At 49.1% G+C, this 20,235-nt stretch overlaps 1 protein-coding gene across 1 annotated transcript in view; it reads left to right on the top strand.

The window, feature by feature from the left end:
- TCF7L1 (transcription factor 7 like 1) overlaps nucleotides 1–20,235 on the top strand; it is a 169,052-nt gene that overhangs the window by 74,851 nt on the left and 73,966 nt on the right. The gene's annotated exons all lie outside the window — the stretch shown is intronic.

Here is a 20,235-nt window from a genome sequence, read left to right as displayed (position 1 = left end):
GGCCTTAAGGTGCTAGAGGAACCAAAAGTCTCTCCCCGCCTCTCTAATTCTAACTTTCAAATAAGTAAATAAATAAATCTTTGAAAACAACACAACAAACAAGGTAAAGGAACAGAGAGAGGGTGAGCCAGACAGAGAGAGAGGAGAGAGAGAGAGAGTGAGCTTCCATCACTGGTTCACTCCCCAGATGGCTGCAGTAGCAGGAGCTGGGCCAGACCAATGCCAGGAACCAGGCACTCAATCAGGCTGGCAAGAACCCAACCCTTGTCTCATTATCTTTGCCTCCCAGGTACATTAGCAGGAAGGTGGATCAGAAGCAGAAGTGGGACTTGGTCCTAGGCAATGTGATATGGGAAACAGGTATCCCAAGCGGTGGCTTAATCCACTGTGCCACATATTTTCAAAAATCTATTTGAAAGGCAGAGAGCTTTATAGTGAAAGCCTTTTTGCAGTAGAGAAAACACACGACTGCAGGACCTGTTGTCAGCTAAAGGCTGAGTGTGCTCATGATGGATTCCCGAGTAGAAGACTGTTGGATGCATCTGTGCTCGGATTTGGCCTATTCATGAACGATGCTGTAACCAAAACTGTCTTAGCTACCTTTGCTCTTCATGCTGAGCTTTTCTCAGATCCTTAGGAAACATCTTCATTGATGCATAAATGCAAAGACATTTCAACCCCAATTCAAAAGGGTTTTTTTGTTGATTTGACAGGCAGAAAAACAGATAGATATAGTTTTTCCATCTGCTAGTTCACTTCCATTGCTGGTTCACTCCCCAAATGTCTGCAACAGCCAGAGTTGAGCCTAGCCAAAGCCAGGAGTCGGGCATAAGTTCAACTACTTAAGCCATCACCTGCTGCCTCTTGAGGTATGCATTAAGTAGGAAGCTTGAACCATGACTTGAACCAAAGAACTGCCCCTAATCCACATTTTGGTAGTTAATTTTAGTACTCCTATAAGTTCGTCTCTTTCTTGCAAATCTTACAGACAACGTTGACCCTTCGTCGGCCCTGAGGAATTCTGGGCATGTTACATCTGCCAGCCTGCCGTGTGCATAGCGCCCAAGGGTTGCTGGTGCTGTGCCTCTGACCCCTTCTTGTCACTGGTGCCGCCTTCTCCTAAATTCACACCGCAGCGCTCGCTTCCCACCAGCTTCCCTAACGCTCTCTCCGCCCGGTGACTCCCTCAGTCCCCAGGCTTGCTGGCGGACCTCTTCCTGGAGAGGACCTCCTCCATTTCCTCATCTCGGATGAGGCCCTCCTTTTTCTTCCTCATGGCTCCCTTAGCCACTAATCTCAAACGTGGCTTTGTGTGTTACGCTCCCCCAAGAGTTAAACCTGTGTCTCTTCTCTTCAGCCACTTACACAGTGTCTGTCGTCGTGTCTGTCATGGTCAGGCTTTCATACAGGGTGTGTGGATGGAGGCAAGAGAGCAGGTGGAGGATGGGGGATGGACAGGGGCAAGTGGAATGATTCCTGCGCTGAACCAACCCTTGAGTGCTGTAGTGAATAAAACGTCAGCCCTCCGCTGGCTTCCGTGAGCTGGGGAGGGACAGTGCGCACACGCACGGTGCACCACGGGGTGGTTTACTCTGAGGGCAGAGCAGGGAGGGAGAGGATGTGGGTGCCCCCAGGGGCCTGGGAAGGCCTCCCAGAGGAGGTGGCATTTGAGCAGAGATCTAAAGGAAGTGAAGGAAGAGCCAAAGCTAGTTTGTGGCCAAGAAACTAAATCCTTTCCCTTCGCTGTGTTCAGGGTGATTTCAAGTTGTGTGTGGATCCGTCACCCAGAGCAGCACTCGTTTTTGCCACATATCTAAGCTCAGTTCACCAGGCTCAGTGGAGGGCGACCTTTGAGGGGTGAGAGGACCTGCATTTTTGTGGAAGGGACAATTTCACAGGGACGAAAGATATTTATGGGCCACACTTTTTATATCTTCAGTTCATTTTTTTATTATCTTGAGGAAGTGATCATAAAAAATGTGAATTTTCTCCTCTCTTCCCTTGAGAGTCAATGTGATGTTCATATGAATACAATTACTTTGCAGAACTATTCCGGGCTTGGCAGGTTTAGCCCTGCTGTGTGTTGTTGATTTCTTTATTTTTCCCTCTCCACATCTGTTGTACAATTTTACAGGAATTATTGAATGACAGGGTCAAATATTTCTCTGAATCTGAGAGGCGCCACATTGGAACAGGGTGGTCTGGTTATGAGAGCTCCCTCCCAGTGGGACAGATGCGTGTCCGGGCCCAGCCCAGGTAGCAGCAGGTAAGCCAAGGAGGCTGTCAGAAGCAGCCAGCCTCTGTGGATAGGGAAGAGAGCAGACAGAGCAGTGAACCAATCCAGATGCCCAGAGGGGGCCACAGAGACATGGAAACCCAAGTGACATCTTCACTTTTCTTTGCCTGAAGCTGTGGACACTTGTGTTCTCTGGGGACATGCATGAGATGGAGAGGCCTGGTTGGCCATTCTGCAGCCCTCCCCCATTCTGGATAGTTCCCGTGCTCACAGGGCCACAGTTAACTGGGAGACCCGCTGCTTTCCTGTGATCTGTTTGTTGCTTGTGCTTCTAAAAGGCACTGTGGCATGGCAGATTGAAGCCCCAGCCTAAAGAGTCGGTGTCGCTCCCCGTCTTCGTGGAGGAACGACACAGGACCCTGCGCTGTTCTTTTGTCTGCTCGGCCCTCCCCGGGTTTGCTGCTGGTTTTTCCCGGGTTGGCTACCGTCCCTTCCACCTCCGTGGAAGGGCGGTTCCCCCTGCCACATTCCCCACTTCCGCGGGGGAGCGGCACACCGCCGGCCGGCTCTCTCGGGGGCTGCTCAGGTGTTCCTTCAGGTAGATGTTCCCGGTGCATGTTGTCTCTCTCCTCCTTTATAGTCCTCTTCCACCAATCCCAACTCTGCTACCCACACGCCGAGTATGCTGCTCTCCTCCAATCAGGAGCAGGTCCCACAGTTTATTGGTTGAACTGGAGGCAGCTGTGTAGAAGCTGTTTCCCTTCTCAGCGCCATATTGTGGGAAAGCAGATGCATAGAATAAGTCTTAATTCCAGTAACTTAGTCTAGTCCGAGTTGCTCCCAGTTGCTCCCCACAAGTCGGCATCCCATATGGGCACCGGTTCCAGTCCCAGCTGCTCCACTTCCGATCCAGTTCTCTGCTATGGCCTGGGAAAGCAGTGGGAAACAGCCCACATCCTTGGGCTCCTGCACCCACGTGAGAGACCTGGAAGAAGCTCCTGGTTCCTGGCTTCGGATCAGCTCAGCTCTGGCTGTCATAGCCATCTGGGGAGTGAACCAGCAGATGGAAGACCTTTCTCTGTCTGGCTGTACCACTCTTTGTAACCCTGTCTATCAAATAAATAAAATAAATATTTTTTGTTAAAAAAAAAAAAAGGTGCTACTTGGACCTTCAGTGTCCTTTGGGATCTCTTGGGTCCACGGAGGGGCTGGAAAGTACAAGGAGGATGCTCAGGGGTTCTGGCCTGTGAAAGGCCGGGCAGTGCTTCTCAAAGCCCTGCTGCAGAAGCATCTCGGTGCTGGGCCTGCCCCTGGGAGCAGCGGGCGTTGGGCTGTCTCCCCGGACTGACATGGAGAGTGCACCCAGGAAGGCAGTGGAAAGCAGCACCTGCAGACACCCTCTGCGTCAGCGACCTCATTTCCACACTGGGAGATGACTCCACTCCCCCCACTAAAGTGTCCTACAGCCCGGTTCCCAGGGAGCCTACTCAATTTAGCAGGACAGGGAAGTCTGTTAGAACATTAATGAATTAGGAAACTACGGGGGTTTTTTGGGCAGGGATTTCTATCTGAGGTACGGTGTCTCTTGGTCAAATGCAGTTGGATCTGCGCATATTTCAAATCCAGAAGAACCGGGCGGGGGAGGGGGGTTTAAAGGGCTTGACCGAGGTTGTGCCCATCTGGAATTGGACACACGGGTCAATGCTGATTCAACAGTACTTCAGTCCTAGCCCTGTGTGAAGCCCCTTGGGGCATATGCGCCGCTAAAGGACCACTGCTGGCTCCTGGTAGTGACCCAGCTCTGCCTGTGCCCGGGTTCCTGAAATATCCCCGCTTCTGCCCGCCTCCTTCCTCGCATGCGTGAGCATCCTCATTGTCATTCCAGCTTCTCCTGCCCTTCTGGGGAGTCTACGGGAGGTCCCACTGCAGACCTGGCCCCTGGCTGGAGCCCTGTAGTGTTTTTTCCCTTGGCAGGCAGCAGGGTCATTGCCAGGACTCAGCAAAAGACAAGTTGGAAGGGGAACGGGGTGGTTGCATTGGCATCGTAGCCAAGACAGTAAAGATTGCACAAGAACATGGACAGTGATCACTTTCAGATTGTGTACTGGATACCCGCAGGGGGTCCTGTGAAGGGGCCAGCATTGTGGTGAGGTGAGTTAATCTGCTACTTGCAACGCTGGTATCCCATATTGGAGTGCAGGTTCAGTCTCAGGTACTGCACTTCTGATGCAGCTCCCTGCTAATGCACCTGGGAAAGTGGCAGAAGATGGCTCAAGCGCTTGGACCCTTGCTGCCCACATGGGAGACTGGATGGTGTTCCAGGCTGATGGCTTCAGCCTGACTCAGACCTGGCAGTCAAAGCCATTTGGGGTTGAACTAGTAGCAGATGGAAGATCTCTCTCTCTCTCTCTCTCTCTCTCTCTCTCTCTGTCTCTCTCCCTCTCTCTCTCCCCCTCTCGCCTTCGATCCCTCTCCCTCACCCTCTCCTCTCTCTTTGTCACTCTCTTTCAAATACATCTTTAAAAAAAAAAAAAAGTGCTTTCAGTGGAAACCCGTGTAGCCAAGGCTTATCCGGGAGAGGAAGAGTGTCACAGGGCTGTTGAAGGGAGGCTCAGGTGGCCGTGTGGACTGCTGGGGTCATCCAGCTTCGTGACCACCCTTTGTCCTGAACTGTGGCAAGCTCCTCCCTCCAGAGGAGATGACAAGCGTGACTTGAGGCTCCAAATTGTATCATTTCATGCTTCTGGGATACTTGCCGCATGCCAGCCATCGTTCTAAAGATACACCCCAAATAATCTCATCACCACCCTCTGAGTATCGTCTCTTCATTCCCAGTAGAGACGGCCCAGGAGCCCCAAGAGGCTGTTCTCTGACACATGTTAGGATGGCCCCGGAGGAGGAATTCAGGAAATGTTTTCAATAAGTGCCCTTCTGTAGGGCAGCGTTGTGTCTTTACCGCAAAGAGCTCTGGGAATGTAAGTGTGTTATTGTCTACCTGAAGCCAGGCATGTCTCAAGTGGGATCCTTTCAAACATATTGATTAATTTAGGACCTGCTTCCTCCGTCTGGAAGCACTGAGAGGCTGGTGCGTGCACAGCCCTGGATGTCAGTTCCGGGAGCTGAAGGGCTGTGCACAGTGCTGCTGCTGACGGCTGTGAGCTGACCCTCGCCGAGCTTCACCATCTTCACGAGGCGGTCAGTGTGACCGAGCTCAGCAGTCGCTGTGAGGATTGAATTAGACAGCTCCTGGGAAGGGTCTCTGTCCTTCCCAGAAGGGCAGGAGGCTACGTGGGCTTCCATGCAGCATGATGAATGGTGGGACCTGCCCCCTGTCTTCACTTAGCTTGTACTTTAGGCATGAGACAAACGCTGACATCATAATTCCAGGCAGGCCGCGGAAGAAGAGACCCTCCCCCGGCTCTCCCTCCCCACACTCCTGGTAGTGTCTGCTCAGGTACACGATGCACTGTTTATAGCCGGCATGACCTGTGCCCACTGGCCTAGTCCCCTTTGAGCCTTAGTTTGGAGCAGGAATAGTGATTTTTTACAGAGTTGAAAAATTTCGGGTATAAATCCAGACTATCTATACAAATCAGGAGGTATCGCATTGCTGGGCTCAAATCCCTCTGTGACAAGGGTCAGCAGCCCCTCTCTGTAGGGCTCTGGGCACACCTCCTGCAGAGCCATGTTGTGTCTGGGCTAAGAGCAGGGACCCCACCACTCACACTGATGACCTTGGGCAGGTTACCCATCCTCTCTGTATGACTGGACGACAGTGCCTGCCTCCTAGGCTTGTGACATTCAGTGAGTCAGTTTGCATGAGAGGCTGGACACAGCATCTGGCTCGTGCAAAGTGCCTGATAACTATTACTGTGGCTGTTGTTACTATCTTGACGACTCTCATCCACATGTTTGATCTGGGAGCTTGAGGAAGGCAGCCTGGGGGCTGGTGGCTTTGGAATTGCACATGAAGTGCAAGAGGCCAGAGAGGCTGGGAATTAGCCAGAGTCAGAAATCCGAGTTAGAAAAAGGGCTGTAAGTGTACCTGGTCCCCTTTGTTCTGTTGAGGGTTTTCATGTGAGCTGTACAGGGTCTGGGCCTTGCTGAAACTTCAGCCCCTGAGAAGGCTGAAGGTTCGAGTCCCGGCTGCTCCACTTTTGATCCTGCCCTGCTATGGCCTTGGAAAGCAGTGGAAGATGGCCCAACTCCTCGAGCCCCTGCACCCACAAGGGAAACCCGGAAGAAGCTCCTGGCTCCTGGCTTCGGATCAGTGCAAATCCAGCTGTTGTGGCTAATCGGGGAGTGAACCAGCGGATGGAAGACCTCTCTGCCTCTCTTTCTCTGTGTAACTCTGACTTTCAAAATAAACAAATACTGGCCTTAAGACCCTCACCCCAGGACTAGAACAGGAGGAGTCTTGCAGGCCAGAGGGATAGGTTTGGTGAGAAGGGGGTGTGCAGGCATAGGTTCGAGGGAGGGAGGGAGCCCAGAAGATGCCATGAAGGGGAGAACAAAGTGGCAGGTGGAGAAGTGTCCAGTTTCTCTGGATTTGGGGCAGGGGGCAGGGCAGGGCTTGGGGCTGAGTTTGTGTACATGGACCAAAGCTCAATTCTCTGTCAGAGCAGCAGTGGCAGGAGACAGCACTGCAAATGCTGTGTGGCTGTGCCAGTGTTAAGCTCTGAATCCCCCAGCAGTCCTATCGCAGACAGTCAGGCGGCTCCGTGCAGATCAGGAATATGCTGTCGCTCCACTATTTCCATATCCAAACGGCAGCTCCCCGATTGTCTCTTCCCTGTAGACTTAATACCTAAAAATAGCCTTTGAAGAATCCCATGCCCTGACGTTTTGCTTGGAAGGTAAGGTCACTGTATTTCTGTGCCAGCCACAAATACTTGGATGAGAGTGTGGATGCCTACGGATTTGCCACTTCCGGCTGATAGCATCAGATCCTTTGGAAGTGTCCTGTGTCCTGATATGCCAACAGATTTAGAATTTTCAACAGTCATGGAAACCAACAGGTGCTCAGTGCTGCTAAAAATAACTGCCATGGGCAATGAAACTGGGGGCAGTGCCAAGGAGCTAAGGTGGGCAGCGCTGTGCTTTAAGGGGGGGTCAAGACTATGGGGAGAAAATCCTGCCCCCGCTCCTTCCGGCAACTGGGAGTGGGATTGCTTTTCTCAGATTCTTTCTGTTGTGCTGGTCTTTTTGCGTCACTCCAACTGGAATATCTCACAGCCCCAACCCAGGGCCCCCTATTCTGCAACAGCTTTTCTGCCCACATTTCTAGGTTAAAGGCTAGACCCAAGAAGGGGGTGGGGGGTAGGGGGTGAGGGTTTCCACTGAGCGTGGATGAAGAGCAGGCAGACCCTGGGGTGCTGAGAGCTGTGAGGGATGAGCAGAGTGCATTGCTCAGCGATCCGCTGGGTCCCAAGGAGCTCAGGCATTCCAGGCTGCTGCTTCCCCCTCCTCCTTCCATGCAGAGTCACAGCCCCATCCGCCATGCCCTGCTGCACTTCCTGAGCAGTGAGCGATGGTGGCTGTCAGCGTGTACAGGATGATGGGTGGCAAGTGGGGTAAGCCCAGCTTGTTACTACCAGATTCGATTACCAGGCAATGCTCGATGCTTGAAGACAGATGGCCAAGGGGCCTCTCCGCCCCTAGAGGCCGAGGGCAGTCAGTCACTAGGATCAGGGTTCTGTGACAAGGAATTGCAAGTGTCACAGAGCAGTCTCTAAGGCCAGGGAGGAGGGTGTGTCTCAGGGTTTCCTTATTGGGCACCTTGATGGCCCTGAGAATAGCCAAAACTGCTCAAACAAAATGTGTATTCAGGCTCAAAAACAAACAAAGCTGTCTGTGGTGATAAAGGTTAGAATAGTGGTTACTTTGGGGGCAGAAGAATGTTTAGTGTGAGGGAACAGGCTTCTCGAATGTTCCGTATCTCTGATCTGGGTTTATTATAAGTATGTAAAAATTTATTGAGCTGTACATTTAAGATGTGTGTGGCATCTTACAATGCATATGCCTTAATAAACAAATAAAGAAAAAGGTGTATAAAGGAGATACGCACACAGAAACACCCAGGCAACATTTGAGTAACACAGCTTTTACCATTCTTGGAGTTTGCTAGTCCATGCTCTAGGTCCTAAAAACCCTTAGATCAGTCCAGATGTTTAAAACACCAACCACCTGTGGAGAAGGCGAATAGCAAGTCCCTGCGATTCAGAGTAGAGTAGTTTGGAAACTGCCAGTCTTGCACCCGCCAAATGAAAGTCTTACAGCGAGATTGAGACCCGACTTTGAATTGCTGCTGTGCCACTTCCTGGCACTGAGGCCTTCTAGAAAATTGTTGCTCGTTCCTTTTTGAATTGGATGGAAAAACTTAAGAGTGTTTTCCAGTTCAAGAGTCTCTGAGAAGTACCAAGTCCAGCCTGGTACACAGCAAGTGCTGCTGCCTTTTGGTGGTTGTCATTGCTGCCACTGTCACCAAATTGTGCAAGGTTTGAGAGAACCCTGGGGAGCCACAATTGCTCACCAATGATACAGCCTGGGACCTCTCTAACTGCTCCAACCAACAGTTCCCACACAACCCAACTTTTCATATAGTTGGGCCAGCTCCAGGGTGCAGAGGCCCCCCTAGGCTTGGCAAGCTTGTTTGGCCTGAATGCTGTTGGTTCTCAGAGCAGGAGCATGGTGGAGTTGGCCAACAGTGTACCCACGTTGAAGCAGCTGTGGTGAACATCTGGCTCTGATTATCTGGCTGGGAATGGCTGGGGGTGGGAGCGCCATGATTTATAGATTGCTCCTTTGGCTGTAAATCCCATCTGTAATTGTGACTTCTCTGTCCCTAATTGTTTGCAGAGAAGAGAGGAGCTCAATGGCTTACAGTCCCTGGCAGGACCCAAGGCTGCTGGGGGGTGAGGTTTGTTGCTAGGACACCACCGTCTTTGTTTTGGTCCCTGCTCAGCAGTGTTTTAAGGCCCTGTATACATTTCTCTGTATTGTTAATGTAATTTGTTCAGGCAGTGAACAGCCAAGTTCAGCCGAAGGAGTCCGATACTCATAACAGAAACACCAGAGGCCAGGTTTTTGTGGTCAAATTAAGGTTTTGAGGCTTCGGAAGAGAATGAAGTGTTTGAGCTGTGCATGGGGGACAATCGCCCTTTCTCTTGTGCTAACACTGGCCTGGCTTCAGCTCCCTGTAGGAGCTTGGCTTTGGGGGCACCGAGTCTTCCACATTCAGGCGCTGTTAGATGGGATGCGGGGCAAGCCCTTCTCCCAGAAAGGGAATGCGGATTTTATTCACTGGGGAAGAAAGGAGGCTGACAAAGTCTGAGCAGGTTTGGCCCCTACACCCTGGCTCCAGGCACCTTTCTTCCCACCTCCCCCTTCCTTGGGTTACTGGAGTGACGCGGAAATAGGAGTTGGGCTCCGTTGAGAAGGTATGTGACTGTGCAAAATGCAATTTGCCCATTTCCGCTGCCCGTGAAGACCCGGCGGCCCACTTGCCATCTGGGAACCTCGCGTCCTGCTGTGCTCAGGGGTTTTCGGATACAACGGATTCCAAACAACTCACAGTGATCAGTTAGCGCTATTAACTCAGTTCCCCCTACCCTCTTCCTTTGGCCTCAGAAAGTCACAGCAAAATTAAAACAAACACACTAGCCCACAAGCATTTTCCAGGGTTCCTTTGCTTGTCCTGAAATTAAGCCGGCCAGTGTTATCAGCCCCACCCTGCTCCCCCCTTGGATGAATGCGTGTGCATCCCTGGACCCATCTGAGGATTACTGAACCCCTTCCGTGGGTACCACGCTGAATGTGCTAGGGTGCTGGCCCTCCAGTTAAAACACAGGGGAACCCACAGGAAGACGAGCATTTACAACATGTGTGATGAGTAGCTGACAAAGCAGAATCAAATGTCACCAGGAACACCCGAGAAAGGAGCCACTCCAGCTCGGAGGCCCCCAGGAAGAGATACTGGATTTGAGCCATGCAGAACGCCAGACTTGGGCTCTGGCACCATGTGGATCCTGGGCGTCTCCTTTCCCACTGTCCCCTGTGGACAGGAGTTACCTTCTTATTAATGACCGATCGTCCTTGGAATGTGGTGATTCATCAGATGTCTTCAGAGCCGGGCAGCCCCAGTTCAGAAGGTGAATCCCGTGCGTGATGAACATAATACATCGTGTGGACGCCTTCTGTCTGCACCATGTCCACACGCTGACATGTGTGCTTAAAACAAGCTTGTGTGTGGTGGGCACTTTGCACAGTAAATGTTCATAAATGACTTGACCAAATAATCCAGTGAATTTCCTAATCTGGAAGCAAAGCCCGCAAGTCATACAGACTTCTAGCTGGAGAGCCCTGGAAAACTTAACCTGCTCTGTGGGCAGGATAGGGAGCTGCAGGTAGCTGTTTATAGAAGAGGGAAGTCAAGGTGTTTGACACTTCATTTCCAAGGTCCTCATGTAAAATGGATAAGGCCGATGGAATGAAGACATGTTCCAGTAACAACAGGTGTCATGCTGCCATTGGAGCTTACAGCACCTTTGCTTGTATATATCATTTATCCCCGAAGAAATTTGCTTTTTTATTTATTTGAAAGAGTTACAGAGAGGCAGAGGCAGAAAGAGAGAGAGAGGTCTTCCATCCGCTGGTTCGCTTCCCAGATGGCCATAATGGCCAGAGAAGAACTAATCCGAAGCCAGGAGCCAGGAGCTTCTTCCTGGTCTCCCAGGCGGGTGCAGGGGCCCAAGGACCTGGGCCATCTACTACTGCTTTCCCAGGCCACAGCAGAGAGTTGGATCAGAAGTGGAGCAGTGGGGACTCGAACTGGTTCCCATATGGGATGTCTGCACTGCAGGTGGCAGCTTTACCCGCTACACCTCAGTGTCAGCCCCAAGACCTTGTACTTCTACACAGAATGTCCTGACTTGACTTAGGACCAGATAGTTCAGTCACCTTCAGTTAAGTGGCAGCTGAACATCTAGGCAAAAGGAAACACGTGGAGGACCATTGCCAAGCCAGCTCTGGTAAGAAGGGTACTCCAGATGGATGCCCAGTATTGGGGCTCTGGTTCCCTGTGGAACACATCCTGTGGGTCCTCGTGGGTGGATGTGATGTATGGGTCTGGACTGAGTCTGGGGTTTCTTAGGTTCTGGGTGTTGATTCTAGGCCCTGGGGGTAGTCTGTGGCCGAACTCCTAAACAAAGCCAACCCAGGAGTGGGGCCACAGCCTGGTGAGAAACTCAGGTGTGCAGAGAGCAGACTGGGGAAACTACAGAAATAGACCAGGGGTTGCAGCTGAATGTAGCCAAGTTACCACAATTTTAGGTCATAGTCACTGAATTTCCAACACACATTTTGAAAGGTCTAAGATTCTGAATGACTGAAATGATGTTTGGTGGAGCTTAAATGTCAGGATTCAGTGGCTAATATGATAATGCTTGCATTGAGTGTAAGAAGCAATGATACCCAAATGGAGTACACATTATTTGATTTTGTAGTTGTTTGTTGAAATCGAGGTTTAAAGGCTGTGGCTGATTTTCATGATACTTTATTTTCTAAACCTATTAGGCATTTTTACTCACTATTAAATGAATTAATGAGATCATTATTTTAAAAATTACCTGTATAATAGCAACAAAAAGCATAATTTTCTAGGATTAAATTGTCGATATAGGTGGAAAGACTAATTATTAGGAAAGCTGTGCTGTAGTTATGCAGAGGGTACCTTGTGATGTAAGGTTATGTTGGTGACTAAATGTGTTCTGTGCTCTCTGTTGAAAAGAAGCAGGATCAGAGTGATTGCCAGATGCTCTCATTCTCCAGGGCCTGACCCTGTCCAATCTAGAAACCACAGGGCTCAGGTTAGGTCAGGATTTTAGGCTCACTCTAGCAGGGGACAAAACGAACACTGGCTTTTGTTTCCTTTGTCCCTGAGAAATCGGGTTCTGTTCTGTAATGGATACCACAAACTCTAATGGAACCTTGGAGTCTACATGGTAATGATATTTGTCGAGTGGCCCGAGGCTGTGGTGCTAGTCTGGAATTGGGGTGTCTAGCTATGTTTGAATTTTATCAGTGAATGCTCAAATAAGGGTAGTGTCCCTTCCTTTAAGGGATTGGCAGGCTCCTTTGGGAGACACAAAGTTCTTGAGACATTTACACTGTGTTTGCCAGTGTGAAAAATGTCTTTTATGGAGATTCATTCATTATTGAAATAAAACATTGCTTTAAGCTTTTGCTTTTAAAAAAAAGTAGATAAATTAAACCAAGAATAAGATGGCAAAAATTAAAGTTTGAGGATACAGATGTTGCTAAGAATGTAGATTAATAAATGATGCTTAAATGAGCATAACTACTTTGAGGAATAATTTGCAATTGTCGCTCCCCGTCTTCGTGGAGGAACGACACAGGACCCTGTGTTGTTCTTTCGTCTGCTCGGCCCTCCCCGGGTTTGCTGCTGGTTCTTCCCGGGTTGGCTACCGACCCTTCCACCTCCGTGGAAGGGCGGTTCCCCCTGCCACATTTCCCACTTCCGCTGGGGAGCGGCACACCGCCGGCCGGCTCTCTCAGGGGCTGCACAGGTGTTCCTTCAGATAGATGTTCCCGGTGCATGTTGTCTCTCTCCTCCTTTATAGTCCTCTTCCACCAATCCCAACTCTGCTACCCACACGCCGAGTGTGCTGCTCTCCTCCAATCAGGAGCAGGTCCTGCTGTTTATTGGTTGAACTGGAGGCAGCTGTGTAGAAGCTGTTTCCTCCTCTCCCAGCGCCATATTGTGGGAGAGCAGATGCATAGAATAAGTCTTAATTCCAGTAACAGTCTAGTCCGAGTTGCTCCCCACAGCAATGTCTTGTAAAGTTGAACATCTGGTGGGCATTGACCCTAGCGGTTAAGATGCCTGTGCACCACATCAGAGTTCCCAATGTGAATACCTGGCTCTAGGGCCTGCCTTCAACTTCTCAGGAACGCAGACCCTGGGAGGCAATGAAGATGACTCGATTGACTGCGTCGTCGGAGACCTGAATTGAGTTCCCAGCTGCGGTGCAGCCTGACCTCAGCCATTGTAGACACTGGGGAAGTAAGCCAGCAGGTGGGAGCACTCTCTCTGTGTCTCTCAAATTTAAAAAAAAAAAAAGGTAATAAGTTATCAATAATAGGTATTGGTGCTTTAAAAATTGTGGAGCATCTCGTTCTGTCAGAGACCTTGGAGACAATCGTCCCAAGAGACGCTGGGGCTGAGCAGGCTCCCCGTGCAGAACGAGAGGCACCAGATCTGCAAGGAGGCCGTCGGCGTTAGGCGTAGCCCTCGTGAGGAGCCTCCACGGGTCCATGTTGCTATCAAACAGATGGGGCTCGTTCAGCCTTCCTCACATCCCATGGCCACGCCTGTCCGACCACGTTTGCTTTCTCAAGGACACCAGTCCGAAGTCAAGTGTCCGCTGTGGTTTGGGCTCCTTCTCTGGTCTGTACCAGATCCAGCTGTGGAGCAGAGCTGACCAAGACTGGGCAGGATGTTGTGGCTCAGCTGGTGGCTGGACAGGCTTGAGCCCAAGGACTCTCCAGACTGGAAATCAGGAGACCAGGCAAACCCCAGTGGTACAAACACAGTCATTTGTATATCCCTAGTGGGGTATATCATAAGGACCAAAAGAACTGGCCAAAAATGAAATCGTAAACTATTTTGATTAACCACATTGTTGATGGTAGTGTTAGTGTTGTTATTCTGAGTCTATTGCATGTTATTTTGGAAGGAGTAAATAAGTAATTATGTGGGTGTCACTGAAAATAAGGGTTTTCAATATGGGAGAAAGGAGGTACTGGGGGAAGGTCAGTGAGGCTGTGAAAAAATCCGGTACTCCTGGATGCACATTGGAGCAACCAAAATAAATACATAATATATTTTTATATTTATAATATACTGTGTGTATGAATATATGAGGCATTTGTTGGAAATATGCATTGATTATTCATTTCATTTTGCCATGAACTTTTTGAAGCACCCTCCTGTGTGTGTGTGTGTGTGTGTGTGTGTGTGTGTATGTGTATGTTTGTGTGTGTGGAGAGAGAGAGAATATTTTCCAGCTCTGTCCAGTGGAACATTGGTCATCTCAAAAGCATTGACCAACTCCAGTGTTTGTATTGTGATCTCCAAGTACCATACCCCACTGAAAACAAAACAAAACAGAGCTCTTGGGAGAAATAGGTGATTTGAGGTACAAAGCCAGCCCAGAGTGTGCTGCCCAAGAGAGCATGAAAACTGCCAAAGCTCATGGAGACTCAGGTCCACTGCACCGGTAGGAAGTCAAGGACCCAGACTCCTGGGGCCAGAGGGCTCAGGAGCCAACCCGAGAGGCAGGTCAGTCAGTAATAGACCTACTTGTTTAAATGCTTAACTTCAAAGTAACACTGCAAATCAGAACCAACCAACACTTGTCTCCTTTGCAGGACAGTAGGGAGCCAAGTCATTCTTTTCAACCTGGTAAAGAAAGAGCAAGTATCATGTATTTCTCCTGCCTCCTTGCCATTTGAGGAAAATGTTTCTTTACAGAAGTGTCCCAGCTGATACACGAAGAAGAAATAATCTTATTCCTTCTCCCCTAAATTAATAAAAAAAAAAGAACTTCAATTTGATCAGTCATTAGGATTTATACATATATAAACGTGTGTGTATGTGTATATATATGTATATATATTTCAGAGGAACATGCTACATGACACTGTGCAGATCTGATTAGCCAAATCCAGACTTTAGAAACCTGTGTTGGGAGCAATGACCTGATTTCATCTACTAATAATAATGGGAAAGAGGAGGAGAAGAAGGAGGGAAAGAGAAAGACCTGTAAATATTAAAAGGCTAGAAAAGATGAAAGACTTCAAAAGAGACTGAAAACGATTAAAAGGCTTTATTGACCAATAACAATATATGGTGCACATTTGGGTCCTGATTGAAATAAGCTATAGTGGAAAAATCATTTCTGAGACAAGCGGCAATGTATAAATGCATGAGTAGCTATTTCTCACTGTTCGAGAATTACTGCTAACTTTCTGAAATGTGGCAGTCTTTTAGAGGAGTCTTTGGAGTTCCCGCTCTCTAGAGATGCACATGGAAATATCTACCAGTGAGGTGATGGGCTGTCTGGGATCTGCTTCACAGTAGCTTGGGGCTTAGAGGTAGCCTGAGCAAAGTGGGCCAGTCATCCTGGAACCTGGGTGCTGGCTGAACGAGTTGCATTGCATCATTCTCTCTATTTTTGCATGTTTTTGAGATTTTTTTTCCAAAATAAGAAGCTTAAAATATCCCCCTTTTTATTCACCTGGAAGAATCTCAGAGACAGAATAGAAGTGTTGAGTGATAGGTGATGGTCAGAGCAGGACCCAGCCACTGGGGTGGGAAATGAGGGGCGGGGCGTCCTTGGCAGGTGAGCTGCCCAAAGAAGCATGTGTCGGGCACGCGCCTCCCGGGGTGGGGGAAGCTGGATGTGAGTGTGCTGTGGATGGGAAGGAAGTTAAAGAAGGACACAAAATCCAGAGAAAACGGCACAAAAGCAACCAGAACAGCAACATGTGGGAAAGCATGTGATTTAATACTAGGTGATGCATGCTCTGAAACCTTCCAAATTAGTTCCTTAAAGCAACACCCCCGTAACAGATGTGCTATTGTTGACTTGTTTTATGTTTGAGCAACGTGAAAGGCAGATAAATTACTTACTCTTAAGTCTTGACTTGAACCTGGGAAAATCTAAATTTTTTTTTATTATTACTAATTTGAGAGACACAGAGAGAAAGGCCTCCCATTTGCTGATTCACTTCCCAAATGCCCCAGAGCTGGGGATGCAGGCCAGGCCTCCCACATGGGCAGCAGGAGCCCAGTTACTTACGGCAGTGAGTAGAAAGGGTAGGGATTTGGTCCTGGGTTCAGATACCACCTCTGCCACTTTCTTACCCTGAGACCAGTCTGTGGTTTCTTCTTTGTAAAATGGGGCTGAGACTATTAAGGGAGGCTTGGAGGTGATTTGGTGTGGAAATTGGAGCATACCTCAGAGCCTGAGACAACACAAGCCGTGGTCCCTGGTCCCACACTCAGTTGATGCTTAATAAATTTTCCCTCCCAGGCTGTTTTTCCAGCTCCTACCATATAGAAACTTTGCAGAATGGGCTTCCCCTTTTGCCCTCTGCCCTTTGGCACTTGCAGCCCTCATCAGTGTTTCCTCACCTGCCTACAAAATCAAACCCACCTACAGGGCTCAGTGAGAAGACCCGCCCCTCAGACCCAGGCCAGCCAATAGGGCACTTGACAGCTGGACCCCACTTCTGGGCTTCCTGGACCACTCAGATTTCTCAGGAAACTTGCAGAGGCACCGAAAGAGAAATACCAGCTTTTGTTTTTACCAAGTTAGGATATGAAAAGAAACAGCTATGCTCTCCTGTTTCCATAATTTCATTTCAAAAAGAACATTTTAATGAAATGGAAATAATAGTAAAGGAGGGAGACAGGCTCACCTCCCCCCCAAGTAAGGATAGTCCTTTGTGTCAATTTATCAATAAAACCTTGCCTCTTAGCCCTTATTGCTACCATTCTGATAGAAGTAAGTGGTGTGTGCCGCATCCTTGAAAACATCTATGTGTTATTTCCCATCTTCATGATCCGCTATTTGGTATCTAGGAGTTTGTCCATATTGAGAAGTTTCTTCATTAATGTTTGATACTAGATTCGTTTAAAGTCAGTTAAAAACATTTTCATGGAATTCAGGTATTGGCTTTTCACTCAACTAATAATTAATGAGATGATCCCAGTGGTCCAGCCATGTCTTAAGGACTGGGATAGAAAAAAGATAATGTCCCGGCCCTGGAAAGAAGGCATTTCGAGCAGGGGCAATGGATGAGTGTCCAGTCACAGGTGAGGACTGTGCGCATGCAAAGCAGCCTGCTTGGGGCAGGTGTTTGGCCTGATGGTGAAGATTCTGGTTAAGATGCCCACATCCCGTATCAGAGTACCTGGGCTTAATTCTCACCTCTGGTTCCTGACCCCAGCTTCCCACTAATGCAGACCCTGGACAGTAACAGTGATGGCTCAAGTAGTTGGGTTCCTCCACCCACATGAAGAGATCTGGATTGAGTTCCTGCTCCTGGTTCCAGCCCTGGCATTGTAGACATCTGGGGTGTGAACGAACTGATAGGAACTTTTTCTGTCTGTCTACCTGTTTATCTGTCTCTCCCTCAAATTACAAGAAGAAAACAAAACAGAAAAGCAAAGGGTAGACCTTGAAGAGGAGGAGTGGGATCCTTTCATGGAGTTAAAGCTCACATGGGATCCCCAAGGAGTTAACGATGGTTATGACTGACTTAAGAGGAAGCAAGGAAGGGAATATTGAGAGATGAGCTAGGGGAGAGAACAGAGACCAATTCTGTTCTTTGCTATTCTTAGAAATTAAGTCCTTATTTGTCCTGACTCGACTCCCAGTTCAGCTTCCTGCTGTTGCACACCCTGGGAGGTAGTGGGTGATGGCTCATGTAGCTGGGTTCCTGCACATGTGGGAGACATGGATTGGCCTGCCCAGGCCTCAGCTAAATGGGGCATTTCAGGAGTGTAGCTGCAAACCAGAGAGCTCTTTCTGTCTCTCTGCTTCTCAAATAAATAAATACCCCAAAAAAAGTTTGTCAGGCAGCAATGGAAACAGAGCCATGAGATGTGTGTGTGTTTCTGTGTCCCTGGAAGGGATGGGTTCACACCAGTCGGGGAAAGCAAGTGCAGAGGAGTGTCTCTTTGTCTTACTTGAGCTACTGCAGAGAGCGAAGGGGAGAAGTACGTTTATTAAAGAAACATGGAGTTTGGGAGACTTTTTCAAATGTCTCTTTAGAATCCTGTCACCCATCTAATCACGTTCGTCCAGTTTCTGTCCATCTTTGCCTCTGATGGGTTGGTTGTTTTCTGCTCTCTCGTTCAAACATCAGTGTCTCCATACCGAGGTGCAACTTGATCCTGCTTTCTTCGCTTAATATTTTATTGTAAGCGTTTTCTCCAATTGACTCATCTAACCATTCCCTTATTTTTAGAAACTCTGGTTTTTCTGGTATTTTACTCTCATAAACAATGGTGCAGTGAGTGTCTCTTGTGTGTAAAGCGTTTTCTGAATTTAGAGTTATCCTAGAGTAGATTCCCAGACTTGGGCTCATTGAGTAAAAGTCCAGGAACATTCCACAGGTCCTCATCGTATGTCCAGGTTTCCTTGCAAGGAGCTGAGCCAATTTTTACCCAGGGCACCCATCTTCTCGTGCATCCCTCTGTGGCACAGTCTTTTAATGGTGAGTAACCAGTACAATTACAAGTCCTTTTAAAAACTGTAATAGCTTCAAGACCTCACTTCTTTCTGAGGCCCCTACTCCATCAGGTGTTGCCAGAGAAAAAGCCTGAGGGGATGGGTGGGTAGCGCCTTTTAATTCGCCGCTGGTTTTTCATAAAGGAACAAATGTCCAAAGCTTTCCAAGTCCAAGCTTGGATTGAGCCCTTGATGTGTGAATCCTGGTCCCTTCAGGATTAATGCTCTATTTTGAGGAGAAGAACACAGAAATGTTCCCAGAAACGATATTAGGTACATTGGAAATCCTTTGAAACATCTGTAGGCTGTAGGGATCTCACAGAGGGACGGGGTTGCTAAGGCAGCCAAAAGGATGGGCCAGCTCTGGTGCGTGCCCCTGGGGATGCCGGGTGTTTGGGAAGGTCTGTGCAGTGCTGGTCTTTCTGATGCTCGCTCCCAGCACCCTAGTGTACGTTTCTTCTTTGGGTTAGACTGGGCTTGTCCGCTCCTGAGTGGCTCCAGGAGAGCTGAGAACCACTTCACATCTGAGAATAATCAGTCACTGACTGCGATCACGGGGTTATCTGGTCCAACAATTTGCTGTCTGGCCTCTGCCCGAACACCTGCAGGGTTGGGAGCAGCCCGGAACAAATGGGATTCCTCGTGTCCACATGACCGCCTACACTCTCAGATTGCCTTCTTCCCCTTCATGCTGAAGGTCTTGGTCAACATCCTTTGGGCGTCATCAGCCCTGCCACCCGACTCGGGGTAGCCAAGGCCAGAGCACTGTTCCCTGGGCACTGTTGGATGGAGTACCTCAGCCATGGGCGCAGCTTCCTTTTCCAGGCACCCACATTGCAGACTTGACTCCCCCAGAGTTCCTGTCCATGTGTGTTGCTATCAGTTCAGCCATTCCCTCTTCTGACACGTGCTGCCCCACTCTTAGCAGTGGAATGTCCATGGGTGTAGGACTTTGTTGACCTTTGTCCTTCATGGTTCATCCTAATTTTCTAGGATGGTCTAGGGATTAGGTGTGTAGACCCTGTGGTCGAGGTCAGTTCAGATCCTGTTTCGGGCTAGTTGAAGAGCCCACCCCATGCCTCCATTTCCTTCATCTGTAAAATGAGCCTCTTACTAGCCCCCACCTCAGATCATGGTCATGTGATTGAATGAGTTAGTGCTAGCAGAGTACGTAGGACTGACTGCACCTGGCATGTTGTAACAGAAATGTTGGCCCGGGTTTCTTCTGTGGTTCTCCGGGGTCTTGATGCCCCGGTTTGAGCAGAGAGCCTCTCAGATCAACACCCAGCGTGGTGATAAGGTCAGGACAGGGCAGCAGGCCAGCAGAAGCTGGGGGCCAAAGTCTCGTCCACTCCATTTGTGCCTCTCACCTGCTTTTCCTCTGTTGTTTGGGGCAGTTATTTAGTTATTTTGTTCTTTGCATTTTCTTTTGATCGTTAGCTTAAATCTCTCAGGAACACCCCTGACACGCAGGCTGGCCAGTGACCTGTATAAATTCTGCACGTATTTCTTTTCCATTTCTCTTTTCTCAGATTTTCTCCTGAGCTTCTCTGCTCAGATGTATTTACCATTCAGATACTGGTTGTGCACCTCCCTGGCCTGACACTGTTCTGGGCACTGAGGCCACAGCAGTGACAAGTGTCCTGTGAACCTGACCTTCCAGGGACACGTCGTCCT

The sequence above is a fragment of the Oryctolagus cuniculus genome, chromosome 2 (assembly GCF_964237555.1).
Source record: "Oryctolagus cuniculus chromosome 2, mOryCun1.1, whole genome shotgun sequence".
Lineage (NCBI taxonomy): Eukaryota > Metazoa > Chordata > Mammalia > Lagomorpha > Leporidae > Oryctolagus > Oryctolagus cuniculus.
The sequence above is the reverse complement of the archived record's forward strand: the minus strand, read 5'-3'. Positions and strand labels throughout refer to the sequence as shown.